At 41.1% G+C, this 12,826-nt stretch overlaps 2 long non-coding RNA genes across 3 annotated transcripts; one reads left to right on the top strand and one right to left on the bottom strand.

Moving 5' to 3' along the window:
- Positions 1 to 1,083: 1,083 nt before the first annotated feature.
- Positions 1,084 to 3,380, bottom strand: LOC139789719 (uncharacterized). The gene is made up of 2 exons (XR_011723239.1): positions 3,276 to 3,380; positions 1,084 to 2,374 (listed from the first exon to the last, which is right to left on the bottom strand). It is a non-coding gene; the product is annotated as an uncharacterized lncRNA (long non-coding RNA).
- A 1,554-nt stretch (positions 3,381 to 4,934) lies between these two features.
- On the top strand, positions 4,935 to 10,310 carry LOC139789793 (uncharacterized). Of its 2 annotated transcripts, XR_011723249.1 has the most exons (4): positions 4,935 to 6,485; positions 6,956 to 7,044; positions 9,678 to 9,763; positions 10,223 to 10,310. It is a non-coding gene; the product is annotated as an uncharacterized lncRNA (long non-coding RNA). The 2 variants fall into 2 exon arrangements; XR_011723248.1 differs by having other exon boundaries at positions 4,935 to 7,044.
- Positions 10,311 to 12,826: the final 2,516 nt, after the last annotated feature.

The raw sequence follows: 12,826 nt of genomic DNA, 5'->3' as shown, positions 1-12,826 counted from the left end.
TACTGACTGGAAATCCCACCTTCAGCTCCAAGTACTGGCAGGAAGTATTTTCTATCTGGAGGAAATGGTCTTTTAACATCTTAAAACAGCATCTCACAGAACAGTGGCAAGCATCTTCGAAGTATGATATAGCTGAAGAAACTACTTTTCAAAATAAAGCTTTGTCACAACTTGCAGCTGAAAAATTTGTCCAGTGTGTATTTTACTGAATTTTACTGAACAAACTTTAAATTATAGAGATAAAACAGTAAAAAAATGGATACTGGAGTATATACTAAAATAAGTTTAAGCAGAGAATGACAATCAGGCCTTATAAAATTAAATCTTGAGTACATTGACTGCCAACAGAAGAGAATACCAGGCCCATTGTGCACATTAACCAAGTGTTCCGTTGGCAATGTGTTCTGTTTTCATCAACGTGAAGGCCCTGCAAGGGCTGATTTATCTGAGGAGTTAAAAAGAGCTTGACTTTTGTGACCTGTAGCTGGTCTATCAACAATTCAGATAAAGATAGACTGTTTCTCCACAATAACCAAGACAGTAGTAAATTTCAAAGGAGTAAGTAACTAATTTAGCTTGTTTCAGAATGGTATAGATAGGAAGCACTGGCAATAACCTCAGAAAGGCCACAAGGAGTTTGTGGCATTCAACTGAAACGGTTCTGTTCTCAGAGAGTTAAACTGTCATGGCTTACCATGGACAAGAACATGTGGTGGCACAATGTAGAGAATTTGACACAGTAACAACGGGTGCTGTTTCTGCTCAGTCATAAAGTAGAAGGCACTAGTGACTATCACACACTGCTTGGTGAGCAGTATGTGTTACCCCAGCTCCTGAACTAGGCTCTTCTATATGCAGAGCCTCATACCGAAGGAGATCCTTCTAGACTGCATTGTCCACCACTCTCATCTAAAACCTTGAGGTCATACTGCCTCATAAACTGAGGGAGAAAACACCTGAGAAGGACAGACAACCCTCTCCAGTCCTGCACTGGGTCAAAGAACGCTAAGAGTCACTTAGAAAAAACACCAACATGACATAAGCTCAGCTGAAAAACATGAAAACTAATCCAGATACATAAAATTGCAATTAGAACAGAACCTTTATTGTGCAGAGTGGCTGAGTGCCTGGAAAAGAAATGTGAAGTATTTTGTTTAAATTTCGTCCTTAGTTACAATGCCACCTGGCCACAAGCTTAGCTAAATTAAAAAGGCTAAAGAAACATCTGTATTCTGCTGCACTACATCCTGAGTACACCAACAGCACCACTCTGTGGATTAATAGTGACTGCTTGGTAAACTCACAAAGTGGCTTCCCAAGCCTCAGATCAACCATGCTAAAGACAGAGACTCAGATATGTTTTAAAGTATATAAACAAATCACAGTAAATTAGTATCTCAGTGGTATTAACCTAGCACCAGTATGTTAATGAACTACCTTACCTTCTCAGTATTGTAACTGAGAGTATAAATTGGCTTGCTCAGTTCATGTACGTGGCCCTCTATTCGTTCCACATACGTAATTTCTTTTAGCATCAGTGAGAGAGTTACATGTGCTGCATTAAGAACAGATGTTTCACAGGTCCTGCATTTGACTCTGAATCACATCTTATATTTACACCTGTAGCTGTCTTTAGTGGAAGCTACAGCAGAATCCATGAGAGGCAGTTCAAAGCCCTGGAAGAAATCAAGAAACTTAAATACTTGAGCCAATCTTCATCTGAATTCCTACTGTCTAAAAAACTGGGATAGAAGAAGTTTTGCTTAATGCTCTGGAAGGAAATCAGAGAGAAGGCCTGGAGATGAAACTGCAAAACCACAAGCAAGTACAAAATCTTCCATTCAGACTGACTGTTGGACACCTCAGCCTTACAACCATCTGATCTGACTCAACAGTGTGTTGAGCAGCAGATGTGAGCCAGGACTCCCACCTGATGGAGTTCTCTGGGATGTAGGAAATATTTCTTTCTTCTCTTGCTATAGCAGCTTCAAGTGGCAAGTCCATCAGAAATTAGAGTAGGGCTCTGTGCGGGCATGCTGCAGCCTCTGTGGATCCTGTGGGATCATCAGCCCCAAAAAAATCCTGTACCTGTGGCTACAGGTATTATAAGGCTGTGTTTTTGCAGATAAATCTTACCACTTGTTGCATCTTCTACTCAGGTTCACATGACTCGATTACTTTGTCTACCCAGATGCAAAATGAAGGTTCTTCTGTGCTTCAAGATTCTGGCCATCACATGCAGGGTAGTCTATACCATTTCAGGTGCAGTTAATCTTCTGAGGTCCAGAGATCACAAGCAATAATGACAGCAAGGGCAAGTCACTGTAACAGATCATACATAGCACACTATTTTCTGGTCATAAGTCAGAAGGAACTAGACAAAAAAAAAAAAAAAAAAAAAAAAAAAAAAAGGATTTTAGAGTTTCAGCTGAGAGGAGAGTGGCCACCTCTTCTGTTTCAGCTTCTCACTCCTGCAATCCAAAAATAAACTTACGCTATCACACCCCATAAGCATCTCTGCTGACATGATGTATCTCCAAGCAATGGCATTTTATCAGAGACAATATGCCTTGTGGAACATAGACCGCCCTCATCAAAGCTAGCATTTAATCCAGTTTTTGTCCAAGGAATTACAACTATTTCCTCCACTTGGCACTTTGCTAATTTTACTAGTCTGCAACATTAAGAGTAATGAAATGCTCTGGGGATAAACATAAGGGGGGAATGAAACACAGAGAAATAAATTTTTGTAATATTTAATGGCCAGATTACTCTGATCCCTGGCATATTTACCACTTTCCCCAGTGCTAATACAAAGTTCACCTTTATCTCTTGAGGAAAACTCAAAGACAGTGTCTTCTACATCAGAACAGATTGGACACCTCTTGCCTCTGCGATGAAATGTGCAAAAGCAACGCGTGTCTTTGCCTGTGAGGGGCTTTGTTACCAGCAGCTCCACCAGCTTACTGAACATTCGCATTCAGGCACGAAAAAGAAAAACCATTAATGGCACTAGCTGTAAAAAAATGAAGGGGATCGGTACCATTACCAACCAGCCCACTGCCTTTAATCGTCCTGGCGTGACTTTTATCTCCTCCGTCACCAAAAATATCGCGGTGCCGCTTTACCGGGGTTCCCAAATCCCTCCTGACGCCAAGACAATCCCCTCACTGCTGAGGGGTTTGAGAGAAAACGTTTGGGGTTTTTTGATGCGGGGCCAAAATCAGTCACCGATTTGTAACAGGTACTTCGTTTTAATTGTGAATTACCACTACCTCGGCGGGGCCTTTCCCCGATACATAAACATTCCCCGGCTGTGTCCACGCCACCACAGAGGCGAATCCTCCGCTGAGGGCGACGTTGAGGCGGGCAGCGGTGGGGAAGGTGCCACCTCCGGCAGGGCTCGGGCTGAAGCGGCTTTGTCTGAGGGGGAGATCCCGTCAGCTGCACCACCCTCCCTGAGCTCCCGCTTCGTGTTAGCACAGGCTACGCCCCTGGTAAGTGGGAACGCGAGCGCCCATACAAGGACAGCTTCCTCTTCGCAACCCGCTGGCCGCCATTTTGGCGCCGTAGGAGCGAGCGGCGGAGGCTGCCGCCCTGTGGCAGAAGTGTCCTCACCGCGGGAGAGGGTCCGGTACAGGCTGGGTGGCTGTGGTGGACGAGTTTGGGGGGGGAAGTTTGGCTGTTTGCGGTGTTTTGTGTTGGTTTGTTTTTTATTTTTTGCCCTGAGTTGTGTTTTGGTAGTTAAGGTAAAATAAAGTAATGATGTTTGTGGGAGGGGCGCCTGCCCGTTTCACTGTTCGGTCTGATGGCAGCAGTGAAGTTTTCAAGGCAGGTTTCCTGAGGAGGGCAGCATGTCGCCCACACGTGGTTCTGTCATCTTTGGCGTTCCCTCTGGTTTTCTCAGTTTCTTAATCACCGAAGCACAGAATCGTTTTGCTTGGAAAACACTTTTAAGATCATCAAGTCCAACTATTTACCTAGCACACTGCCAAGTCCAACACTAAACCACATCCCTAACCACTATATCTACACATCTTTTAAATAACTAGGGATGACGACTCAAGCACTTCCCTGGGAAGCCTGTTCCCCTGCCTGGAAACCCTTTCAGTGAAGAAACTTCCTAATATGTGCCCTGGCACAACTTGAGGACATTTCTTCTTTAATTTCTTGTTACATGGGAGAAGAGACCAACCCCCACCTTTCTATAACCTCCTTTCAGGTAGTTGTAGAAAGTGGTAAGGTCTCCCCTCAGCCTACTTTTCTCCATTCTAAGCAATCCCAATTTCCTCAGCTTCTCCTCATTAGAATTGTTTTCCAGATCCTTCACCCAACTCCACTGCTCTTCCCTGGACATATTCCAGCACCTCAATGTCCTTCCTCTAGTCAGGTGCCCAGAGCTGAACACAGTACTTGAGGTGCAGCCTCACCAGTGACAAGCAGAGGGACACAATCACTTGCTCGTCCTGCTGGCCACATTACTGCTGATACAAGCCAGGATGCTGTTGGTCTTCTCATCCACCTGGGCACACTGCTAGATTGTATTCAGCCAGCTGTCGAACAATTCCCCTGAGCAACTTTCCAGCCACTCTTCCCCAGGCCTGTAGCATTGCGTAGAGTTGTTCTGACACAAGTGCAGGACCAGCACGTGGCCTTGTTTAACACTGTACATCTGGTCTAAGCCACTCCATTCATCCCGTCCAGATGCTGCCTTATTACCTCCGGCAGACCAACACTCTCTCCCAACAAGGTGGGAAGGGGAGGAGCACAGGGAGGTACAAGCTTCTGAACTTCCCCATGTAAGTCACCCTTCAGGTTATTTTATAGATCTCCTCTAATCTCCCTCCTGTTCTAAGGATCAAGACAAGAAGAAAATTTATAAATGTAGTTCCTGCCATGGAACACAACTCCAAAACAGTTTATATATCTGCGCATTTGTGGCTTTACAACAATGTGTGTTGAGCTAGATTTAAATTAATCATATTTAATTTAAACAAATGCAGTGGCTATTTGTTCTTTGGTATCTAAGGAAGGAGGGCTAAGTCAGTGAAACCACCTTTCTCTATATATGTTATTTATTTCCCTGGAGTTTTAGACTCTTTAGTCTGTATCACATACATGTATGAAGAAGCCACGTGGCTGAGCAAACAGCAATAAGTTCTTAGACATCATCTGAGTTACAAACTTAACAAATTACAAGTTCTGAACTTAATGCTGCTATTAAAGTTTAGCTATTAGAAAAGCACCTGTTGTGCTACTTAACAAATACCAGCAAATCAAGGGCAGGCTGGAAAAGAATTTCCTACTGGCGTACAACTTAAAATGGCCGGGCTAGAAAGCTAAATCAGGCTGTACAAATACGAGTTTCAGTGAATGGCTCAACCAGGTCATATTGAAAACTTATCTGTAATTTCCTACTCAGATCCCTTTTCCTTTACCTTGACTGTCCAAATTCCTCCTTCGCTTTTAGTACCGTAACCCCAAGTGTATTTTCTGTGAGTTTATACACCACCATGTCTTGAAAGCTGCTAATTAAAGATCCTTCTGAATAAAGGCTTCTGCTTGAACACCTAGAGTGCTGCTCTGAAAAGGTTCCTTTTGTGAGTGATCCTCTTGTGGACACAACAAAGCTAGGCACTTGAGAAAAAAATATCCCTCTTTTATTTTGTAGTCACTTCACTTGACTCTGTCTCAAAAATAAGAGAACAGTTTCCAAGTGTAACTCACTTGACAGGTAAACACTGTTTTCAGGGACTAAAATTACAACAGCACACTCTCATACAAGCCTTTAGCAGTGAAGCAGACTATGGAGAGTAGTTCTAAAAGGTGTTAGCTGATTAGGATGAGAATTTCAAGTGGCTGGGACTTTAATTTCTAGCCCCTCCTCCCCAGTTTCCTGAAGTACTAGAATTTCTGTTACACATTAAGAAACACACCCAGAGTAATTCTTATGTAAATCAAATACTATTAATTTTATTTTGCCTCAAAAATAAGAAAAAGGAAAAAAACATAACACATTCTCATCCGTGTTTGTTGACTTGATAATACTTTCTGGTGCCTGTTTCTTATCCTGTCTATGCTTAAACTTTCCCCTGTATGCCTGGCCTCCTTAGCATGAAAACATCTCCATTAATAGAGGACACATCCATCTGTGTGCATGTGCTGGTGTCCCTATTAGGCCTGCTGAATTTTGCCATGCAATGAATGAAGTGCTCTTGAAAACAGAGCTACGGCAAGGTACAGTCTGAAAATATATTGAAAGACTTCTGAAAATCAAGGCACACATCTCTAGGGTTGTGTGGATCAATACTTTGTCATTGTGGGAGGAGTGTCATAGAAACAAATTGCCCTGGAGATACCCTAGCCTCTGCTGAGTGTTCACCCATGGAGCAGCTCTTTTGGAACCCTCCAGAGAACAATTTTCTGCTTTCTGTTGCCGTCATTCTTCATGTCTTGTTCACAGAAGCTAATGGGGGTATAGCATAGTGAGTACTGCAGCCCTGATTCATCCCAAAGGCAATCATCTCTGTATTCTCTTTGAGTAAATCTCCAGGGATGCATAGGTTCATCATAATTTACATTTGCTCTTGAAACAGCATCCTTGTAGAGTTATTGGAATTGCATGTTAGATTATTTGAGTTATCTTAGCTCAAGCTGAAGGCCACAAAACTCAAAAGGCTGCTTGATATAAGCTTTTGGCCTTCCTGTTTTCTTTTGCTGTAAGTATGTCAATATAAAATTACTTTTGGCTCTAAGTAGATTATACTTCTCATATTCACATCTAACAAAGAACAGGAATTGACCTATGCATATCATCAGCATGCCCTCCATGCATAAGTAACCTTTTGGACAGCAAAATTCATGCATATGGAGTATAAACTCCTCTGGGGCTTTGATTTTATTTTCAGTGTGAGTACCCGTGCTGCACTGATCTGATTTGAGCATATGACTACAGGGTATTGTTTCATATCATTCAAGTCAGCGAGGATCCTGGAGTAAATTCAATTTCAGCAGGACCTGGCTTTGAAGAATGTCCCTCTCCAGGTAGGGTAACAGAAAAAAGGCACATTTATGCAGCCAAAAGCAACCAGCGCAACCCATGAGTCTGCATACTGAATTCTGTTCCCTCTGATAACAAACAATATCACTGGCAGCACTCAACCTGAATTTTTTTTCCATGCAGAAAATTAATGGGAAAATCATAAGCCTGCTGACAGACAATCTGTGAAGAATGAGAATGGTGAAGCACATCATATTAATTATTCAGTATAAACTGTTCACCCTGCTCTTCCAGCAGGCACTGCCTTCTCCTGTTTTTTGTACTGCCTGCATCTGCCTCAAATCCTGACAGCACAATGGTGCAGCTGATTCCACTGGAACCTTTTCCAACCACCTGTGCTTATTGCATTCATGGCTTAATATTCAGCAGCCTCATTTTTCAGAAATTTTGTTCTTGTCTGTTGTCTACAAAGGCAAGATGCTGGGAATTATGGAAAAGAGCAGGAGGGGGGAGCAGAAGGAGGAGGGTCACCTGTATGTCTGCAAAACCTGTAGCAAGATGCAGCTGGCAAAAAATCATGGAATCAAAGAACCGTACATGTGTCCCAAAAACTCCGGGAGAATAACCTGTGTGGTGGTGTTTTTTCACACAAATAAGGGTGTTTTGGGGTGTTTTGGTTTCTAATCTAACAAAGCCAGAAAAAAACCCCAACAACAACAACAAAAAAAAACCCCAAAAACAAAACAAAACAAAACAAAAACTCAAAAGCTTTGCTAAATCCCCCGAATTAGAAAAAAGCATGCAACCTATCTGTTTGTCTCAAAAAGCTCTTTGCAGTGACTGATGCCTGTGTCTCCTAAGTGTTTTCAAGAGGCTATTATTCATCAGTAGAGTTCATCCCAGACAGATGAGAGACTCACAGCATGGAGCTGTATTTCTGAAAAATCTTGCATGGTTGTTTTTCTCCCCTTGACCAGCTAATATTACTAACCCAGTCATCTCTGTTGCTGTCTGTCTTTGCCTCCTTGCCTTTCTCAGCCATGCACAGTGTGGAATGATTCATGAGCTGACAGCAAACCTAGATAGGTGTCACTTCAGTACCATCATTTGAATGAAGTGCTCTGGCCCTGAGACTTCTGCTTTGGTGCTCTTACTGTATTTTGGGTTGCAATTTCATGACCTGTGATTGAAATTAATTTGCTTTCCTTTCTCTCGTTGAAGCCACTCAGCCACCCTTCCTAAATGTGCATATTCCAAGAGAAACTATACCTTGAATGTGATTGTTACCTGTGCCAGGAGAGACACCAATGTATGCCATAATTTCAGAAGTGACAGATTGCTGTGTGCTGAGCAAGCTGCTAGTTGTACCAGGTGTATTTAACATTACTACAAGTTTTTGGGGTTTTTTCTTTTCCTTTAATCTCAGATGTTCTAGACCTTTTAATAAAAATAGCAGTCATGAAGTGGCCATATTGATTTCTCAAGTGATATTACACTTTCACAAAGGGATTTCTCAGACTATTTCCTTGTTTCCAGGCAACCTTGCTGACGAGAACAATAAATTAAACATTGTGCTAACAGATTGACATATAAGTTTGACAGCTATTTTTAAGAAATGTAAACCTAAATTACTGCTCCCAGTGGCTTCATTCAAAATTTGTGATCTAGGCTACTATACTACCTCAAATTTATTTCTTTTCACTTTTGGCTGGGACAGACAATCCACAGAAAGCAATCCAGAACTATAATTATTGGCTTAGTGATATGGGCATGCACGGTCCTTGTTAAAAAACACCTCTGACACCATCTTCCCCAAGATGCTGATAATCTGAGGTATTGATTGTGTAAGACAACCACTTGTATAGAAAAGTGAAGGCATGAGTGGATTCAGCCTGGAGAGGACAAAATTCTGACATTTAATACCTTTTCTCAACTACTTTGGAGCTCACTGTGTATACAAGTGTGATCGGTCGTAGGTGGAGACAGGAGAACAGCTATAAATCCAGTGTCTAGATCAAAGAGAAGTCCTGATTCCCCAGAACAGAGAAGGAACAAACATCAGTAGGTGGTACACTACACCCACATGATTTTGTTCCCTGGGGAGCACTCTTATGTTTTCTCTCTTCTTGGACCAAACTGTTTCCTTCTGCCTGCTGGCTTCTTCTCTGTGATTTTTTGCTGCACATACACAACTTGCCAAATAATCCTCTAATGCCTGTTTGCAACAAGAAGGCCCTTCTGCCCGTTGCCTTAGATCGTGGTCATATTGTTTCAGCTCTGTTCCTGTTACTGTAAAGTGCCATAAATGTCCTTTGTGATGGACTGGAAATACGAATGCTTAACGTATGTTGTAACCATGTCTGTGATTATGAGTTGACATAGGTCATCATTAACACTGTTCAGAAGGATGCTTTTACTCCAGGCCTGAATAATAGCTGTTTTTGGGTAACTGAGTGTTAGCCCAGCCAGCCAGCACCCCGTTCCTGACCTGTCTGAGGGGCCATGCAGGGTGGCACACAGATCAGGAATGTTAGTTGAGACTAGACTTCTGCCAGTATTGATGCAACTAGAACACTACCTTGAACAGAAGTGTTAGGTGTTACAGTATACTATCCTATATTGGAAGTATGATAATTAAGCATAACACAATTATTTTTTAAATGTAATTTTGATACAGAAAGACCATCTGGACTACTATGTGTTGTACCTGAGTGTGGGTCTTTGGCATAAGCATTTCAGCACAGGTGATCAGCACCAAATCCAGTGAGTCTGGTGCTGTTTCTTCTGTTCTGAGGGCAAAATTCCTGTGAAGTAAATGCTAAATTATTTCATTAGCAACTGATGAAGTTTCATACCTTTTCCCTTATAAGTCTAGCTAAGGAATGGTAAGGTAATTACTAAATGCTAATGAGCTAGTAAAGGTTTTGTTTGGGAGCAGAAATCAGTGATGATAGACTTCACAGATTTCTGCTGATCTGTTTCTGATAATGTAAAGATTGTTTTTCGCTTGTGGTGGTAAAATCCCATGGCATTTTGATACTTCAGTATCTTATTTCTACCTCAGATATGTTAGCAGAAATCTGCCTTTAGCATACTAAATACCAGTTGTGCCCTGTTATATGTGTCATGTTTTGTCAAGTACAAGATGCAAGGCCTGTGTACTGAACAATACTTCAGAGACTAAGTTAATCTCATTCTTCAATCATTTTCTGCTCTAATCAGTGACACTGGATGTCTGGAGGGTGCGTAGGTCTCACCTTCCCCTCTCCTGTGATGCAACAGTTCACAGCTGCAGGTCCTGACACTCAGGTGGGTGCCTCAATTGCTAATGTGCAAGGACACTCCATTTATGAAGGTTCTTCAGCTATTGGTAGTTGCAGCTGCTCCTGGGACCCCATGACTACTAATATATTTCAGCTGAGACGCTATCTTCCATTATTTACCACCTCCTTTTTTTATGTTTATGAATAGCCTGTTCATAGTATCAGAATGTGGTGACACCTTGATCTTTTCTTCCTTTCCCTCTGCTTCATTTAATATAAATGCTTACAAGTAATGTCTAATATGACCATCATTAGAAGGAACATGCTCTTTGTTATTCCAAGCACAAAATACAGAGCTTTCTGTTAGCCCTGGAGAGTTTAAAACCTTTAAAATAAGGGTCAATTTGGTGGCTATGGAAACTGTAATTATGCTACCCTGTAATAAAAGGGATATAGCAGATTGTCAGGTTGGCTGGATGACTGAATGCTAAGACTTACCACACTTCATTAATGAAGGCAGAACAGAAGTGTAAGCCATATGTGGAGGGGATGTACTTTGGAAGAGTCTCTTCAAAGGACAGGTTATCTAATACATCAAGAGCATAATACCTTTGGTGCTATTTAATAGTACTGTTTATAAAATCAGTAGAACATGAATGCAGGAATGAGCATTTCTTCCTTAAATGGTAAGGGAGCATAAACATCTGATGTCCAGGAGTTATCTGGATATATGGCACAGAAAGGGCGCATGTTAATTGTAGCAGAATGTTGGATGCCCTTCCTAAAAAGCTGTGCTTTCACTTAAGCATCAAAATATGGAATGAAATATTTATGCCATATATTAAATCAAAATCAGTTATGATCATATACTTTCCCAGGTTAAAATAAAAACTGTGAATCTCATAATTGCTTTTAATACTGTTGAAAAGGTTTTACACTTACATCTAAAATTATGGAAGCTTTCCAGAACATTTTAAGTGCATAACAGTTGTGTTTCAGTAGTACCATTTTAATTTCAGAAACATAAAAATAACTTGTGAAGACCTGGAAATTAAAAAATGGGCTTTGCTACTTAATGTTAATGCTCCCTTGGACAAGAAAACATGGTCTGCTGCAACATGAAAAATGCAGCCATAAGACAGAGATTGCAAAGGCAAGTGAGATTTTTCCAGTCTGAGGAAATTACTTTTCACACATTTGGTATTAACTCATACAGGCAAGTAAGTAGAATCCAAGGCCTCTCTCGCCTCTACATTTTTATTTTATTATGTGCAACCTCACTGTAGATAACACTGACCTGTTATGTCAGTTCACAATTAAATACATAAACAATGGGCTTAAATTTCTGAGGCACAGGTCATTCATAGCTTCCTTTCAATGCTAGTGGAAGATACTAATTTCTTTTAAATATGAGCACAAATCTGTGCAAACTTCAGCAGCCCACTGGTACTCAGGATAGATGTAATCCAAATAGGATGAGTGCTGTATGGCCTCTATGCCACGCCCTGGGCTGGGCTTTGTTTAGGCAGACTTCTTCATTTTGGAAAAGTACTGATATTGTATTGAAATAATACTTAATTTACTGTAAGAATATTTCAGGTGGGCCTGTTTCAAGTAGCCATTTTGATATTATATAGAAAAACTCTTTTGTTTGTCTAAGCTGTCTCCATCACAAATAAAGAGGCCGGTGGGTGGCAGAGCAGCACATTGCAGGCAGGAATCAAGCAGCACTGCTGAAGAATGGGCAATCTCAGGCTAAGGCAGAAAGTGCCACTTGAAATATGATACTTAAATGCGTCTGTGTGTTCGTGATTCAGAGGAATTGTTACTTTGAGCTGACTGTTCAGTTTGTTTCCTCATCATTCTGAACTGGCTGTCTTGTTTCTAAAAAAATTTTTTAACCATAGCTCGTGAATTTAAAAGATTGTCCTCCTTCCATGTACCTACTTAATGAGATAAAAAGATAGGCATACTACTAAAATTCCTGTGAATCTAAGACAGAAAAATACTGTCAAATACTGTTCAGGCTGTATCTTCTGAGGAGTTGTAGACGGCATAGCTTGAATGCCTCTTGCTGGGCCTCTTGCTGTGTAACTGATCTCAGTTTTGCGTGCTAAGCAGCAGCAGATTGAAGGTTTCCAGAGATGTCTGTCACTGGAGCATTAGATATTAAATCTAGCACTGATTTCCCTAAAATAAATCCAATTATTATGTTAAACACTGAAAACTCTCATCTGTACACCCACAGGAGCAATATTTTTTGTGGAAATCTGTATTGTTTCACCAGTACAAAAACCTCTAGCTTTGAAACTTAAAATATAAGAGGTTCTCCCTTATCCTTACCACAGGCAGGTGACTTTCTGCGTGTCTGTGGGAAGTACTAGCTTGAGTCATAGTCCCTTTTTCTTTCCTTCTCTTGCTTAAGGACTTTTTAGTTGTTCTTTCTACTCTTCTTTATCCTGAAATATGTCTTACCTGGGACAGTGCTTTAGTAACAGAGATAAAGAAGTTCAGCAAGAAGATTCATGTAGCAGTCTATAATACTTTACAAGGGAATGAGAAA

The sequence above is a fragment of the Heliangelus exortis genome, chromosome Z, assembly GCF_036169615.1.
Source record: "Heliangelus exortis chromosome Z, bHelExo1.hap1, whole genome shotgun sequence".
Classification (NCBI taxonomy): domain Eukaryota; kingdom Metazoa; phylum Chordata; class Aves; order Apodiformes; family Trochilidae; genus Heliangelus; species Heliangelus exortis.
Note: the sequence above shows the minus strand (reverse complement) of the source record. Positions and strands in the feature narration are given on the sequence as shown.